General features: G+C 37.6%; 1 pseudogene; it reads left to right on the plus strand.

Moving 5' to 3' along the window:
* Nucleotides 1-1,717: 1,717 nt before the first annotated feature.
* LOC137254233 (T-complex protein 1 subunit eta-like) lies at nucleotides 1,718-9,247 on the plus strand (annotated as a pseudogene).
* Nucleotides 9,248-19,451: the final 10,204 nt, after the last annotated feature.

Genomic DNA, 19,451 nt, shown 5'->3' on the forward strand with positions numbered 1-19,451 from the left:
AAAGTGCCCGACGCCCTGTACAAATGCTACTTAACGACTTACGTGTTCCATCGACACAGATTTTAGTCATTTTACCATATATATAATACTTCTATATCAATACCTTCCGAGCAAAAATCTAGTGACTGAAAATGGTGACCAACAACAAAATATCCCACATTGTTCCACAATTGTTAGTATGAAAGAATGAGATGGCCTATTTGAAATGTCCGATCCATATATGCTTGCCTTTTCTTACATGCTATGTACCCTCAAATACGTCAAAAAAATTTTCTGCGAATCCGCCATTTGTTGTTTTCAGCTTGAAACCACAAGCGCAGCAACAGCAGGGTAATAAAAATATATTTACAAATAATTTCGGATATAATAAAAAAACTAAATTTAAATTAAGTGTTGTGTGCGCTACGGTATTTGCATTTTATGTTAATAATACATTTATATTTTCCACAAAGGAACCAAAATCAAGTAAGGTTTAATGCGATATGTGAAAAGATATTTTCTGGGAAATCTAACATCATTTTCCCATATCGCTACACATCCATTCATTCATTTTCATTACTGGTGCTTCAAAATTTGCATCGTTCAATCTGTTATATTGTAGGATTTGCTTTAATATAATTGAATTAATAAAAAACTATTATTTACAGGATATCGAAAATTTGCCCCCATTATCGCCAGAGGTAATTTCGCGTCCGGCAACAATCAATATTGGCAGGATTGGACAAGGTAAGTCCACTGTTGTGAAAACTATTTCCGGAGTTCAAACGAAAAGCCATTTTTAATGCAATGCCACGACAGCAGCGGCAATAACCTATCTGCCAATGCCACAACAGTCGGGCTATCCACTACAACCTGGTCCACCTGGTTGTCCTCCACAACCTCAACATCCAGGCTATCCTCTACAACAACCAAGTGCACCAGGTGGTTACATGGGTCAAATGATGCCAGAAACACAACCTGGACAGGCGCCAATGCCCGGTCAGCCACCCATGCCGGGTCAACCCCCAATACCCGGACGTCATGGTTATAATGTATGCTAATACAACTAATATATTTCAAATATTACTGATGATTATTTTTGTATTATTTTCTTTAGCAACCACCTGCACCTGGTACTGGTATTTATCAACAGCCGCAACAGTAGCCCAACGCTGTTTAGATCCCGATCAGATGCCTAATTCGATAAGCGTTATCGTTGAAAATCAAAATAGCGCTGGTGGTGCTTTTATTACTAATGAACAGGGTTTATTACCACCATTAGTGACCACAAAATATGTGGTAAAAGATCAGAGTAACTCCTCGCCACGTTGCGTTAGGTATTGATATTCGAAATTAATTCTTTCTTTGCCAATTACATTGATTTTTCTCGTTTGTAGGCCTTTTTGTACTGCATAACTGCAACAGCTGATTTATTAAAAACAACAGCTTTGTCCTTTACACTTACCATCTCACCAATGGCACGCACGGTTGAGGGTGAATATGAGCCACCCATTGTAAATTTTGGTGAAATTGGTCCAATTAGATGTAATCGTTTGCAAGGCTAAAATGTAATTTGTAGATACTGGTCGTCGTTTCCAATGTCTAATGTGTAAAGTAACAACAGATGGTAAAAAAAATATTTCACTTTTACTTGTGTTCATTGATACATATTTTTTCTCAACAGTGCCAACTGAATATTTCCAACATTTGGGCCACACCGGACAGCGTGTCGATAAATATGAACGTCCTGAACTTGTATTGGGTACATGAGTTTTTGTGTAAAAACTATTTGGATACCGATAGCTCTCAAAGTAGAACCGCAATTCGGTAATAGTCCAGTTGAGGGGTCGACTGCTAATACGCGTCAAAAAAATATCGAGAGAAATGTCAAAAGACGCGTATTAATCTCGAGAACAATAATCCGAAGGCGGAAAAGAAAAATCTTGTCTATGTCCGGAGATATTTGCAGTTGAAGTTGGCGATTTTCATGTGGTTGTTGTTGTGTTAGTAGCCCCAAAAAAATTTGTGCATCACCTAGACTATTACCCTCAACTCATATCAACATCAATGCACTACACTGGGTTCACGCAGTATGGACAAGGATATTTTTGATTCCAGTGGTAGGGCGACAATTTAAAATGATGGGGCAACCATTATGAAATTATTGGATATTGTGCATCCAGCCGTAAAACTCTAGTCGACATCGCCAAATCTCAAAATGCTGAGGCAAGTTTTTTGTTATATTAGAATGTGTAGAATAAAAGTGTTTCTCTTATCAGGTCGGCGATGGCACCACTTCAGTAGTACGTTAAGCAATGGAAATCTTAAAACAAGTTAAGCCATATTTGGAGGAAGGGTTGCATGCACGTACCATCATTAAAGCTATACGCAAAGCATTACAATTATGCATGACCAAAATATGACATGGCTGAACATGTCGAAGCGCCAATCAACGTGCCTTATTGGAAAAGTGCGCTGCCACACCAATGTCCTCCAAACTTATTCATCAACAAAAAGATTTCTTTTCTAAAATGGTTGTGGACGCTGTACTTTTCTTTGGTGGATCCAACGTCATACAAAAAAGATAAAATCGCAATTTTAAATATAGAATTGGAATTCAAGGCTGAGCGTGACAATGCTGAAGTAGGTAGTGATAATGTTCAAGAGTATCAGAAAATTGTTGATGCTGAATGGCGTATTCTGTACAATAAACTAGCCAAGTACGACGCCAATGTTGTGTTATCTAAACTACCAATTGGTGATGTTGGTACAGAGTATTTTGCAGATCGTGAAATGTTCTGTTAGTGTACCAGAAGAAGATTTGAAACGTACAATGAAAGCTTGTGGTGGTGCTTTTATGACTACAGCTAATGATATTAATTCAGGTGTTTTGGGTCAATGTGATTACTTTGAAGAACGGCAAGTAGTTGGTGAACATTTCAACATTTTCCAAGGTTTGATAGTGGGTTTGACATTAATTTTATTTTTATAGTTTATAATTATTTAAAGGTTGCTTTAATGCTAGAACATGTACATTGATTTTACGTGGCAATGCCGAACAATTTTTGGAAGAAACTGAGCTTCGTTACATGATGGTACAATGACTGTGCAGCGTACAATTAAACATGATTCTATTGTTGCTGGTAAGTCCAAATACAACTTGAAAAAAATTTCTAATCTTAAATTGTTAAGTAATATTATGAAAAGATTGTGTCCAACTACGGAAGAAAAAACGATAAAATTTGTGTCAGTGAAATGATAATTAATGCTTTTGGTTGTTAGTTTTGAGGCATCGTCTTCGAGTGTCTTCTGATGTTGTTGTAGCAGTGCTTCGCCCCATCCAATAGGTCTCACCAATCACAAATTGTCATCAATGTCCTCCAACGGTAGTCCGAGGAAACTTGCTGTTTCAACAGGGGTGGACCATAAAGAGAGGGGTGTTAGAGGAGTTGGTTCCACATTACAATTGGAGAGATGGTTGGTGTCATGTGGGGACACATTGCAAGCAGGGACATTTTGTATGTAGGGGTTGATTCTGGATAGGTAAGTGTTTAACCTGTTACAGTATCCAAATCGAAGTTGGGCTAGAGTGACTCGCGTTTCCCTAGGGAGCGTGCGTTTCTGTTCTGCAAGTTTAAGGTATTGTTCTTTGAGTACTGGATTCACCGGGCAATTCCTGACATAGAGCCCCGACGCCTGTTTATGGAGTTCACCAAGGACCTGCTTGTATTTTCTTGCTTGTTGTTGTTGTTGTTGTAGCGATAAGGTTGCTCCCCGAAGGCTTTGGGGAGTGTTATCGATGTAATGGTCCTTTGCCGGATACAGATCCGGTACCACAGCACCGCTAAGGTGCTGCCGACCATCTCGGGAACGATTTATATGGCCAATCCTCCCTCCCCACCCCCAAGTTCCATGAGGAGCTTGGGGTCGCCAGAGCCTCGTCTGTTAGTGGAACAGGATTTGCCACGGATAGGTGAGGTTGACAATTGGGTTTGGAGACGCTATATATTGCGCTGGCAACCTGAAGGGTTGCGCTACACAGCCCCTTGAATCTGGTATTTTAGTCGCCTCTTACGCCGGGCACACCTACCGCGGGAATATTCTGACCCCCTAACCCGCTGGGGTATTTTCTTGCTTCATACGGCTGAGTTCTCAGGTGCCGTATTTCCTCATAGTGCTTACGGAGGTGACTCCTTAAGACCCTGGGCGGTGTTGGCTCATCAATCAGATGTCTGTTGGGATGCCCAGGTTCCTGGGTATTCAACAGAAACTGTTCGGTTAGCATTTCATTTCTTTCACTTATTGGAGTACTCTCGCCTCATTATGTAGATGGTGTTTTGGGGACATAAGAAGACAACCCGTGGCGGTTCTGAGGGCAGTATTTTGACAGGCCTGTAGCTTCTTCCAGTGGCTAATCTTTAGGCTTGGCGAGCATATGGTGTAGGAAACAATAGTGACTCCTTCTGGTGGTGAAGAAAGCTATTGATATGTAGAAGTTAAACAGAAGTAGGGATAGGACACCGGTTTGAATGTGAGTTTTTTTGAAGTTATTGCAAAAAGCGTTGAGGATTTTTAATATCTTACGAGGTACCTTTGTAAATGTTTCGAGAATGAAGAATGAGACCTATTCAAACTCAGTTTTCACCAGGACAAGGCCGCTGAGACTTTGTTATACTTTAAAATACAATACTTTACCCCTTTTTAGCAGAACTATAATTTTGATTTCATTAAATTTTAAAAATGTTTCTTCCTCTACAGTTTAGCATATCTTTTGCCAACACAGGTTGGCGATGTGTTTGCGCAGGACCGTGCCTTTATAACGAATGTCAATTCCCATCAATGGATATTGCGGCGCGCGATTGACCAACAAGACGATGCCACGACACCTTTGAGTATTCTTGATCTGAAAATTAATATGCAACGAATTTGTACAACAAACGAACAACACACACTGAAATAATCTTTGTTAAAAAGTATCTAGGAATCTAATAATTCTTAGCTTTTTCCTACGTTCGTATTCTAAGCTTTTCATGCTCTAATTGGAAAAAAAATTTTCAACAATAGCACAAAGTTTGCAAAAACTTTTAAAGCAATTTAATTGCAATGAATTTGTCAATAATTTTTAACCAAAATTTATAAAAGAGATGTATAACTAATTTCTTGTATTCCGGCCTTTTAATTAATATGTATATTCAAGGTATGTTTGAGCTCTAGTCCAAAATATACATATGTTTATTAAAATACAGCAAATGTGTTTAAACAATGTATATATATTTGTCGAATGGTTTGTCTTGCCAATATTTCGACTTCAATCTGAAGTCATCTTCAGGAACTTATGACTGCACCTGGTCGTAAGTTCCTGAAGATATCTTAAGATTGAAGTCGAAATATTGGCAAGACAAACCATTTGACAAATATATATACATTGTTTAAACACATTTGCTGTATTTTAATAAACATATGTATATATTGGCCTAGAGCTCAAACATACCTTGAAGAGATGTATAACAAAAAAATATTTAGAATATGAGTAATTGCCGATGAATTTAACTGATAGTACCAATACCATCAACTAAATGGTCCTTATAAATATTGTAATCACATAATTTAAAACAAAAAATTACTATGAGTACCTACGTTTATTATTGCAAAATCACGAAGAAAGAAAATTGCATGAAGTGCCCTCAATCTAAAATTATTCCACTGAATGTATATATCGAATTTTAAACTAAAAAATGTGAAAACTTAAAAAAATTTTAAATCGGTATTTAAGTGTAAATCGATCCATGAAAGCATCGTGAAATAACTTTTTTTTGTGGTAGTTAACGTTATCGTTTAGCCTGGTTTTGTTCCCAATTTTGTTATTTTCGTGGTATAAATCAACAATCAACACAAAGTTACTCTGATTATGAGTTGAAATACTTTTTAGTTTAGGTTGCGATATGTAAAATTACATATTTTTGTACACAGTTCTAAAATGTAAAGGAAACCAATTTATATTTGTCTATTAATGAAATTATTAAAAAGATATTGTTATATTAATGATATAGAGAAGCACCAACACGAATGCAAGTGGTTTCAAACCTCTGGTAGGCAATTCACCACTTTAACTGTCAGAAAAATTTTAAATTGTTCATTTTATATAAAAAAAAATTTGAAAGTTGCAATTGAAATTCTGAAAGCTCGGGAATTTCAATTGAAGTTCAAAAAATTACAATTGAAATTCACAATTTTCAATAGAAGTTCAGTAAATTATAATTGAAGGTCAGGAATTTCAACTGCAGTTCAGCAAATTACAACTGAAGTTCAGAAAATTACAATCTAAGTTCAATTATAATTTTCTGAACTACAAACAGAAATTCTGAACTTCAATTTTAATTTTCTGAACTACAAATAGAAATTCTGAGCTTGAATTTAAATTTTCTGAACTTGAATTGAAATTTTTGAACTTCAATTGTAACTTTCGAACCTCAATTGCAGCTTTCTGAACTAAAATAAAAAAGGTATAGCATTAAAATTGGCGAATTACAAATCAACTTACCCAAATTGGGAATTGCCTACTCACGATCTGATGGTTTACTGCAACCAATAGTTCTGTTAGTTCTTCTCTCTTGTTTTCTATATCATTAATTAATTTATTTAAGTTTCCCTTAACTTTGTATGCATACAATCGCATACAATGAAATTTGTATTTATGGGTCACCAACTGAAAAACTATTCCTTCCTTAAGACTTATAGTTAATAATTTACAACTATTATAAATAATGTAATATATTATAAAAATGTTTAATAAAAGAAATGTTAATAGATTTGAATTAAAGAAATATTTTATTTATATAGCAGTATAAAAAAAAGGGTCAAAATACTAGTGAAAAGGTGGTCATATTAAGGTAAAAATACTGTAAAAATACTCGTAAAGTTACAGGTATATAACTTAAAAAATTACTGCCATAACGTGAATGTAAGAACAGTATAGCACTATAGTTTGTTTACATTTCGATAACCTAATATCGTATATGTGTGAGCAGCATGGGCAATCACATAAATAGGTACGACGGAATGGACTGGTCACAAAAGTGCCCCTGCTCTGTACAAATGCTACTTAACGATTTACGTGTTCCATCGACACAGCTTATAGTCATTTTCCTAATCAATTTACGGGCACATTTTTGCTGGGTTCCTATCTTCCTAATGTGCAAATTTTCTGTCAATCATTATTTGCTGAAACTGTGCAAATGTATGTTCTGCGCATGCGCGGGCTTGGTTAGTGTTAGTGAATTGTAGTAGCGTGTATAAAAAAAGTATTAAAAGGGTTCAACGGGTCACTATCCCCTTTACTCAACTTCTACATACTAATTGTTATAAAATCTCAGTTTAGTCGATTAAACAATGAAAAGGCCAGCAAATACAATACATGGCTTGATGTATTTATTATTTAAACATGGGTTGCAGCCATAAAAAGTACATTATTTACATAAATAGTAAAAAAAAAACAAGGCGAAGAATTCATATTTTTGAAATGAAAAAAATTCAAATATACATGTATAAAAATATACTTATACATACATCCCTACAAGCATTTCTTTAAACATTTTTAAAAAAAATTGAAAGTGAATTATCTTGAACAAACGAAATATAAACGTTTTCAAAATTTTACTTATTTTGAGTTTTTTAACGAAGTAAATTTTTGATGAAGTAAACAATACTCTTTTCGTCCGCGCTTTTTTCCTTTCAAAAAAGAAACGAGGCTAAGGGCTCATTTACATACGTATATCTGCGCACTCAGCACAAATCGGTAACGCTATTCTGCGGAGTTCTGAAAGCAATAAAAATTTTATAATACTAATGGAAAACGAAAGCTTACTTTTTCATTTGGAGAACGAAAAAGCCGAATGTACAGTATTGATAGAAGCAAGACGGTTTGTTGAAATATACATATATTTAAGCCCTTTTTTACAAAAATCAAACAACAGCCTTGAGATTTTGTCTCCTTCTCTCGTTGTATATCTGTACTATAATGTTTGACTGGCTGCACAGTTCAATAGTAGCGATAGAGAGGTATTACCTATATGCATTTTACTAGTCAATTTAGGGGTACATTTTTGCTGGGTCGCTGTTGTCGGCGAGCAGAAGTGAGGGAAACGGCATAGGGTGCCTAATAGGGCTCTTGATAAAAGTCGACTTATTCGCCTAGTCGGTTAACCGACTAACCGGTTGTAACCGTTGCACGGTTTTTAACCGAATATAGATATTCGGTTAACCGTCTAGCAGCGATTAACCGACTACTCGCTTTGCTGCGACTAGTCGACTTTTGGCACATAATCGGTTACCATTAACCGAATATTTCATTTGAAATTTTTTCACAGTCACTTTCTAGAAATTTTGCGCTCCTGATACATATTCTGCGTGGTAACAACAAAGAGGATATATACAATAAGAGCCGTCACTCGTTATTTTGTTTCGAGTATCTCGCTGGAAATTGAAAAAATTGATGCCGAATGTTTTATGAGAGGGACATTTTTAATTGTCTCGCTTTTATCCACGCCCTTGTGCAACTGTGATTTTTGGAAAGCGAATTAAATAAGTTAATTAAATACAGTCGAAAAATAAACACAAATACCCCACGAAAATGTATAGAAGACATTTATAAACATCTCGCCCAAAAAAAAGTAGCGACTACCTCTCAGTATACATCGAGTAAATGCCAAAAAAATAACGAGTGACGGCTCTTATTGTATTTATACTCTTTTTGGTAACAATATTCCAGCAAAAATGTACCCGTAAATTAGTTAGTAAAATGACTAAAATCTGTGTCGGTCGAACACGTAAATCGTTAAGTAGCATTTGTACAGGGCAGGGTCAAGTTTTGTGACCAGTCCATTCCGTCATACCTATTTATGTGAATGTCCATACTGCTCACACATATACGGTATTAGGTTATCGAAATGTAAACAAACTATAGTGCTGTACTGTTCTTACATTCACATTTTATTGTATGCGATTGTATGCATAAAAAGTTAAGGGAAACTTAAATAAATTAATTAATGATACAGAAAAGAAAAGCGAAGAACTAACAGAGCTATTGGTTGCAGTAAACCATCAAATCGCGAGTAGGCAATTCGCAATTTGAGTAAGTTCACTTGTAATTCGCCAATTTTAATACTTACTTTTTTTTATTTTAGTTCAGAAAGCTGCAATTGAGGTTCGAAAGTTACAATTGAAGTTCAAGAATTTCAATTCAAGTTCAGAAAATTTTAATTCAAGCTGAGAATATCTATTTGTAATTCAGAAAATTAAAATTGAAGTTCAGAATATCTGTTTGTAGTTCAGGAAATTATAATTGAACTTAAATTGTAATTGTCTGAACTTCAGTTGTAATTTGTGAACTGCAGTTGAAATTCCTGACCTTCGAATATAATTTGCTGAACTTCTATTGAAAATTGTGAACTTCAATTGTAATTTTTTGAACTTCAATTGAAATTTCCGAGCTTTCAGAACTTAAATTGCAACTTTCAAAATTTTTTTACATAAAGTGAACAATTTAACATTTTTCTGACAGTTTAAGTGGTAAATTGCCTACCAGAGGTTTGAAACCACTTGCATTCATGTTGGCGTTTCTCTATATCATTAATATAACAATATCTTGTTAATAATTAATTAATAGACAAATATAAATTGTTTTCCTTTACATTTTAGAACTGTGTACAAAAATATGTAATTTTACATATAGCAACCTACACCAAAAAGTATTGCAACTCATAATCCGAGAAGCTTTGTGTTGAATGTTGATTTATAATACAAAAATAACAAAATTCTTAACAAAACAGGCTAAACGATAACGTTAACTATCAAAAAAACATAAGTTATTTTACGATGCTTTCATGGATCGATTTACACTTAAATACCGATTTAATTTTTTTTAAGTTTTCACATTTTTTAGTTTAAAATGCGATATATACATTCAGTGGAATAATTTTATATTGAGGGTACTTCATGCAATTTTCTTTCTTCGAGATTTTGCAATAATAAACGTAGGTACTCATAGAAATTTTTTGTTTTGAATTATGTGATTACAATATTTATAAGGACGATTTAGTTGATGCTATTGGTACTGTAAGTTAAATTCATCAGCAATTATTTATATTCAAGATATTTTCTTGTTATACATCTAATTTATAAACTTTGGTATAAAATTAGTGACAAATTCGTTGCAATTAAATTGCTTTAAAAATTGTTGCAAACTTTACGCCATTGTTGAATATTTTTTTAATAAAGAGAAAAAAAAGCTTAGAGTAATTAATTAGAATAAATTTTTAAGTCTACCATTTATGTCCGGTCTCTGCGTCGTCTTCATGATCGCCGTCGTTGCCCTCATGTTCGTTGTCTTCATCAGATTCTTCTTCATTGTCTTGCATTTCATCTGTGCCATCAACTTCCATGTCCTCCTGTAAAAAGGTCGTTTTTTCTAAATTACATCAAACTATTAATATGTAAAAATATCGCATTTAACCTCTTTTTCGTCTTCATCTTCATTAATTTCCAACCCATCTTCATCGGATTGTTTGTCATCATTCTCATGTTGTGTGCTATTATCATCGCCAAGTCGCCCGCTCATTTTTAGGCGCTGTTGTATTTAAAGTATAGCGTATGTTGGATTACCTTCATATCTACGAACCACTGGTTGTTGAACTTCACTCAGTTCCTCTTCATGGTCAAATTCTTTTTCTGCACGTTCGCGTGCAATTTGGTCAGAATCCTGTGACAAAACTTCAGCCCATAAAAACTTTTTCTTCTTCATAGAGATTTTGTCAGATTTGGACCTTAGGTTTTTGGGCGACACCCGATTGGAGAGTGTGCGCTCATGGAATGGCGTTCCCACTGACATATTCTTCATATTATTCCATGCTGCATTGCCGTTATGTCTATTCATTTCAAATATATAATTTTTGTTTTCAATTTCCTCTTTTACTCGCACACAACCACGTACTATTTCATTGTTATCCAAACGCAACTCAGTTAATTATTATCCAAGCTGTTGAAACTCTCGTTCGAATATACGACGATACCGTGCATAATCCGGCCGGTTGTAATGGACTAATTGCCCTACATGATGAAGGAATTCCCCTAAATATTTAGGAACCTTGCTTGCTTCGAGCTCTATTATGGCTCCGCTTCCCGAGTAGAGTTCCCTTTTTTCCTGACAAGTGTCCGTCACTAAGTCATCAGTCCATGTCCCTCACTCCCTCGACCGCCTCAACTCACCTTACATCTTGCCACAAGGCAACACCCACACCAACAAAGGAAAAGACTTTACCCTGACATATTATTTATGTTTCGCCTAGAAAAAAACTTCAACCCATAAAATATTAATAAATCTGGAAATTTTCGCAAAAAATGTACAATTTCTTTATTATTAACAATTCATCAAAATTCTTACGATGGTAAATAATAATATCTAAGTTAAAATCTCACATAATTTACACTGTAATTATTATGGCTATTGCAAGGAGCTAAGTTCAATTATCTCAAAAAAATTATTGACCCGACGACCTACATACATCTATAAAAGTTATTTCAAATTATTATATTTAAAAGTAAAAGGTAAAATTATGCGTACGAAATTAAGAATTTAAATCAAAAAATTTGTTTATTTATGTTTTCAAAAATCTGACCTAGCCTAATGTTCCTTTACCCAAGCATATGCACAAAAATCTACTTCACTTAAATATGTACACACGTTTGTACACTTGACTAACAAAATTTAAATATATGTAAATGTGGTATGTATATGTGTTTACCTTAGCGTGCGCTCACCTCGCTTTTGTCACCAGAGTTTGGTACCAAAGACGGCGTATGAAGCTGAAAGTGGAGATTAAAGAAAAGGTACAACAATAATACATACAGGGTATTCCGCTAATAGGGCAATGACCGAGTAACTAAAATCAAGGAAAGTTTAAGTTCTTGATGTTTTTACTCTTCTATACCTTTTTGGTTTTAATGTTTTTATTCGGCCGCGCGGATTTGATTGTTTCCGTGAAAAAAAAAAAAAAACAATAAAAGTGAAAGTAAAAATGTGTAGTTCTGATATGAAAAATCAGGTAAAACAAATATTAACAAAGAAATTTATAGTTTTTTTCCTTATTTTTTTTTGGTAAATAATTTAATGAAACTAAATAAAATGCCTTTAGTTGAATTAAAGGTCAAAACCAATAGTGGCAAAGTGAAAGGAAATTTGAATTAAAATTAATTTAAAAACTAATAAAAGTGGTGGCAACTTAATTAGGCGCCAAATTTTACTTTTCCCTTCAAATTAATATCTGAAAAAAAAAAAATTATTTTTACCCAATGAGAAAGATATCTCAAAAAAAATAAATAAAAAGCTCAAAAAGAAAAAATTTTTTTTTCTTAAGTGAACTTAGGTGCTTTTGCACAAGAGTGACCGCAAATGAATATGCTTGTGCAAGTAGAAATGGCAAATGAAATAATAAGCAAATGACAAAAAAATAAAGGAACGAAATAAGAAAAACTCAAAGCAAATAAATTTTGCAAATTATATAAAAAAAATGGTGAACTTACGACTACGCTTATTACGTAAATTTCAAGCAAAATTTCATTTCATTTCATTTTCATAATTTTCACATAAAATAAATCAAATAGGAATTTAAAAAAAAAATGTGTGGTTTTTCCAGGTGTACCTTAATGTTGTTGTTGTTGTTGTAGCGATTAGGTTACTCCCCGAAGGCTTTGGGGAGTATTATCGATGTGATGGTCCTTTGTCGGATACAGATCCGATACGCTCCGGTAACACAGCGCCATTAAGGTGCTGGCCCGACCATCTCGGGAACGATTTATATGGCCACATTGAACCTTCAGGCCATCCCTCCCTCCCCACCCCCAAGTTCCATGGGGAGCTTGGGGTCGCCAGAGCCTCGTCTGTTAGTGAAACGGGATTCGCCGCTCGAAGGTGAGGTTGACAATTGGGTTGGAGAAGCTATATATTGCGCTACACAACCCCTTGAATCCCAGGTGTACCTTAATAGTTCATATCAGTGTGGTGGAAATGTGTAGCCGTGAGCAAGTGACGATAGCGACTCTCCCGGTCGCTCACTTAGTGGATGTTGCTAACGATCTCTTTCGTGGTGGATGCTTCTGGTGAGTGGTGTTGCGTGGATAAGTTATTCTGTGTGGTAGATGTTTAACTACTGAGGTTTCTTGTGGCGTGTTGCCTACCGCCGTGTACGATGTTGCTAGATTGTGTGTGTTGCCAAAATTGTTGCCTTGTAGCGTGTGTGTGTACGTGTTCGTGGATAATGTGTGTAGTGTTAGTTTCGGTTTTTGTTTTACCTTGGTGTATGTGCGTGTGTATTGGTGACTACTCGTTGTATTCTTGTTCCGCCGAATATTGTTTTGTTTGTTGGTTATTGTATTTATTGCCCCAGAAGAAATACCTTTTTTTTTTGGTTTTGTTGATCCTTGAGTGGACGCAAAAAAACACAAATGCAGCTCCTCCAATTCCCAACCCTTTAGTTCAGTTGCTGTTGTTGTTGTGGGATTTCGTGCCAGGTTATGTGGATCCTTTTGATAATGTGAAACTGTGTTGTCGTGAATTTTTGTTGTTACTCGTTGTGGTAATTATTGTAGTTGCTGTTAGCTTTTATTTTTTGTTTATTCTTTGTACTTGTCGCGGCCCATGGCTGCCTCGGGTATCTGAAATATTAAAAATATGTTTCTCATCAAATATAAAGGAAAGCTAATAAAAAAAATTTCTACAAATATGTGCACTATTCACGTCGGCGTGTTCATCAAGTTATTTAGTTACGTGGTCATATGCGTTTACTTTATTACAAAAAATTATTTAAAACATCTTCTTTTACTACAAAAAAAGCACAGTAACTCACCTGATTTCAACTGAAAACCAGTTCGTTCCTTCGGTGCGCTCGTTGCGCCAGCAGGGTGGCGGTAATCCTTTAGGGAGAATTCCCAGGAATTTAGATTATGCACTGAATTTTATCGACGCGAAATTTTTCGAAAACCACACACTTTAAAATAAAACTTTAAACTTTTTGTTGTACACAATCGAGTTTGAAACGCGCACTTTTAACTTGGCACTTTACACTTTAAACACTTTAACTTGGTGCAAGCAGCACAACCGCGACTTTCGACTTTAATGCATAAACTGTGAAGCGGACCCCCTTTTATAGTAACTTTTACCTTGCGGCATTTTCCTGGTCACCGTTCAGCAAAGCCTTCCTGCCACGGCCAAACTTAATCGTGATCGGCGTCATAGCGGGTGCACCTATGCACGTATAAGCATCCCACTAATCAATCACTAATACACGCGCGTATTTGGCGAAGTGTGTGTAAGCTAAAAACTAAAAAGGGGAACAATTTTTGTATGCCCTTGCATACCACCTGTTCATATACCCGGTTGTGTGAAAAAAATAAAAAACGTTAGGGTTGACTGCAAAGGCTGTCGTTACAGGCTCGCATCCGCCGATGGTGCCTGCGTCATGGAGCGTGTGCGTAAAAGAAATTCATAACGGGGCCTTGGGTTTGGTTTGCGTATTGCGGGCCTACGTGTGGCCTCGACCCACTCCCTAAGCCGGGCTTATTTATCCTCTTCCTGCATTGTTTTTTTTTTTTGCAACACACTTAACATTTAACACATTTTTAAACTACCACCGTGAATGGGCTAAAATCTATCACTGGGTTCTCACTTACTACGCGCTAATATCACAGATCTTCTATAACTACAATGCTAATATCACACTTTATTGTTCCTAAACCTATATCACAGATACTTGTTACAAAAGGGTTATTTAGTCGATAAGGGTATACAAAAAAAGGTTTGTATTATTACAAAAAAAATAAAATCAATAAAAAAAATAAAAAAAAAATAAATTAACAATTAATTACAAAAAAAACTCCAATAGTCAAGTCTACTAAATGGTCAAGCATGCATCACTACATCGTAGGTCGTCTAAACAACCGTCCCCAATATACGCAATGACGAAATCACAACACTTAACATCTAAGACAAGGACTACACATAACATGCAGCTACGATGCGAATAAGTCCTTGGCGTGGTATATCCCTATTTTCTTGCCACTGACGTCACCGAGCTCGTACATCGCATTCCCTATCGCATTTAATACAATACATTTCACCTGCTTCGGTGCCAGTTTCGCGTTGAAATTATCAATTTTCGAGCTCTGCTTGAAGTTGCGCCGGTAAACAGTTTGATCAACTTCGAAAACCACATCCTTCGCTCGCGTATCGTAAACCTTTCGACTTTTCTCGTGTGCCAACTTTAATTCTACCATGATCTTGTTTCTCAGCATCTGCAGTTTATCTTCCTTCGGCACTACTTCGTAATCTGCATCCTTCAGCGCGCTTATTTTCCGGCTCAGTTCATATGATGCTCCGTGTTGCATCATCTGTAAACCAAATACTGCCGCATATGGTGAAGTGTTTATCGCAGCATGGGCCACACTGCGTAGAGCAAAGGCAGCGTCGCTCACATACCTGTCCCAATTCTTTTGGTTTTCCTTTATGTATGACCGAACTATCTGCAACACGGAGCGATTAACCCTTTCGGCCGCATTCGCTTGTGGTGTATAGAATGCCGTTCGAACGTGTGTTGTGCCATACTTCTCCAGGAAAGATGTGAACAGTTCCGACGTAAACTGCTTACCATTGTCCGAATGGCCATATTCGGGAACTCCAAAAATGTGAAATACGTCTCTTTCTAAATATTTTACAAGATCTGCTGACGTGGCTTTTCGCATCGGCTTAAGAAACACAAACTTAGAAAAATGATCGACACATACAAACACATAAACATTACCATCACGAGTGGTAAGGACCCATAAAATCGACGAACAAACGTTGAAAAGGGCGTTTCAGTGATACGTTGGTTTCCCATTTTGGGCTTGTTGAAGGCATTTTGTGTCTTGTTGCCTTTACATATTTCGCACGTTTTAAGATACGCGAGTACGTCAGCCACCATACCTGGCCAATAATATTTGTCTCGTATACGTGATAGGGTCTTATGAATGCCTCCATGACCCGCAGACGGTGATGAATGACACGCTTTTATTAGACCCTTCCGCAGCTCAGTCGGAACCCAGAGTCTCCAGGCATGGTTTTCTTGCAACTCGTCTCCTTTGTTGAAATGTGAGCGTTTGTACACGTACCCGTCCGATTCACAAAGTTCAGGTAATCGGTCTTTGTTGTCTATCACTGTCTTCCGCAGTTCGATATATTCGTCAGATTCGAAGTAAGGTGATTTAAGGTCAATGTCTACCACTCTGTCATTAGTTATAATCTCATCCATGTTCATCCTTGATAAAGCATCAGGCACTATGTTTTGGGTTCCTTTACGGTGTTGGATCGTGAAATTATACCCTTGCAGCTTCAAGCTCCATCTCGCCAGTCGACCAGCCAGATCCTTCTGGTTCATAAGCCACTTCAGACTTGCGTGATCCGTTATTACCGTAAAGGGTAGACCCTCCACATAGGGCCTGAACCGTTTTATACTGATTACAGCCGCGTAGCACTCTAGCTCAGTTATACTATAATTCCGCTGAGCTTTATTAAGTTTGGCGGAAACATAGGCAATTGGTCGTTCGTTACCTTCGTCGTCGAGTTGAAAAAGTACTCCCCACTCTCCGTCCGTTGATTCGTCACATTGTATGTAGAAATGTCTGTCAAATTCCGGATGCACTAGTACTGGTGCCGATATCAGTTTTTGTTTCAATGCCTCGAATGCCTTGCTGGCGTCTTCTGTCATCGTAAATTTCTTTATGTTGTCTTTCGTTAGTCGGTCGTGTAGGGGCGCTGCGATGGTGGCATACTCCTGAATGAAACGTCTATACCATTGTCATCCCTAGGAACCTTCTGAGCTGTTTCGGGGTTCGTGGTTCGGGAAAGTCCCGCATTGCCGCCACCTTGCTATCATCCGTGCGGATGTATCCATCCCCAACCACGTATCCGAGATAACGCACTTCCTTAAAACAAAATTTGCTCTTTTCAACGTTTATCGTCAATTTTGCATCACGAAGACATTTGGCTACTACAGACAACAAATACAAGTGAGACGAAAAATCATCGGAACATACAAGTAAATCATCTAAGTAAACGAACACAGACTCTCGAAGGGAATCAGGTATCACCTTATCCATCAGTCGGAACATTCGCTGTGCAGCGTTGCACAGCCCGAATGGCATGACTGTGAAATGATACAAGGGTCTACCAGGTACAGTGAAAGCAGTTTTCTCCCTGGACTTTCTCTCTAAGGGTATCTGCCAAAACGCGTCCTTCAAATCAATGGCAGATATGTACCTGTTATTTTTAAGACGGCTTAGTATTGCATCGATGTTAGGGAGGGGGTAGGCATCTTTAATAGTTCGTTCATTTAACTTTCTGGAATCCAAACACAATCGGTTCTTCGTTCCTTTAACTACAAGTGAGACGGGGGAATTCCAGCAGCTGTTGCTTTCTTCGATCACGCCCATTTCCAACATCCTGCCCAACTCGGCGTAGATCAACTTTTGTATAGCCGGAGAAATCGGACAATGCCGCTGTTTAACCGGAAGGTTTTCATCCGTAACCTCGATGATATTCTGCTCGACATCCGTTTTACCTAACCCAAGGACTGCGAATGAGGGGAACTGCGCTTTAACTCGGTCTAAAGCCATTGTTTCATCAAATTTTAACACATGTTGCACCGCATTGAATGCAAGCTCTGACACGACCAACCCATTAGACGTAACACTCGGACATCTGCTGACTACGTTCAGCTGAAAGGCTTGCCAGAAGTCGATCCCTAGGTAGACCTCCTGTTGTAGCCCAGGCACTATAAGGAACTCCAGCTCTTTAGTGGCATTGTCCCACAACACTGGAAGAATGACAACCCCTATGACTGCGGTTTCACCATCGTTGGCTGTCTTCACATTTTGTTCCTGAATCGGCAGAATCAAATGCTAAGATCTTATCGGAATTCTTCCCTAAGCAGCTTGCCCCGGCCCCGGAATCTAAGAGCGCAAGCACTTCCTTTCCACCTATCTCCGTTTTCGCGAAAAATGTGTTGTCTCCCTTGATCTTCACAATAGTTGCAACAATTTTCCGTCGTATGCGTTGAAAGCTTTTATGTTTTTCCCGCATTTTCTTTATTTCTTTGAAATTCTTTCCATTACTGTTCCTAGCCTTAATCCCTTCGCAAAATATTCGTCTACGTGCCTCATCATATTTCATTTTCCGCACATGTAGACTTTCACCAACAGGCTCACGTTTGTTTACAATTGCATCACTCAAATCCACCTCTCTATATCTCTTTAAAATTGTCAAATTCTTATCTCCATCTAAACGCCCCCGGGTGATTTGGAGTCTGGACATTGTGCCCGGTCATCTCTGCCAGCGCCCGGTTTCCCCCTTCAGGCTTAAAGACACAAAACGACGAGTCCCCGCCACACGCGAAACATTTCATGAAGTGGAAGGACGATTTACACTTAGTGTCTTTCGCTGCTTCTGCCGGGTTCTTGCTGTAAAAGTCCACCGGCATTCCACAGGAAAAACACACCATTAGGTGGAATGGGAAAGGACAAAACATCTGGTTTTGGATGGGGTTAACACTTTTATTAGGGACATTAGACGAAACACCTACACTAGGACGATTGGAAAGGGTTGGAACAGTGGGTTTTGGCGGGTCTCGCGTGCCTGGAGCAACTGGTCGGTTCTTATCCTTGCTGAAGGCTTCCAGCACTACCTCCTCCTGGCACTCTGCCCATGGTTCCCCATTGACCCCTACCTCGCTCACTGGCCTTGCTCTTGACCTATTATCTTTCATTAACTTTTCAGCCCTCTTACATTCTAACTTCAAATCAGCTAATGTGTCAGTCTTTGAGGCAAAAGTAAGGTTCGCTAAATAAGGTTTAAGATTGCCATTAATTATTTTCACCAACTCCTTCTCAGCTATCTTATTGCGGAGGCGAAACGTGAGATCGTGGACGTCAGCGTAGAACTCCTCGAAACTTTCCTGAGGCAGCTGCTTCCTTTCCATAATCTCCCGGATTACCTCGTAATCTGATTCTGCCGACTTGAATTGGGCCAACATCTCCCTTTTTAAACCGAAGTAATCAAAACCCACGTCGTCGGCATGGTCCTCCAGTATTTGCCAATACCACTTAAGAGCTGGGCCTGTCACTAGGCAATAAAAATCTGAGAAAATTTGTTCGAATGAAAGTTGATGTTGGACTCGCATACGCTCTAAGCGGAAGATAAAGCTCTCCACCGTCACACCCTTCGCCGATCCATCAAATTTGAGATGCCATTTGTCTAGGTCAACTTTCTGCCTTGGCGCGTAGTTGTACGACCCTCCTTCTCTTTGGGAATGACTGTTGTTGGTATTACGATGGCTTGTCGTACTTTTGCTTGTCTGCCCTGGTGTCGACGTCGCGGCTTGAGGGGGTGG

Source organism: Eurosta solidaginis, chromosome 5 (assembly GCF_040869045.1).
Source record: "Eurosta solidaginis isolate ZX-2024a chromosome 5, ASM4086904v1, whole genome shotgun sequence".
In the NCBI taxonomy this organism is placed as follows: Eukaryota; Metazoa; Arthropoda; class Insecta; order Diptera; family Tephritidae; genus Eurosta; species Eurosta solidaginis.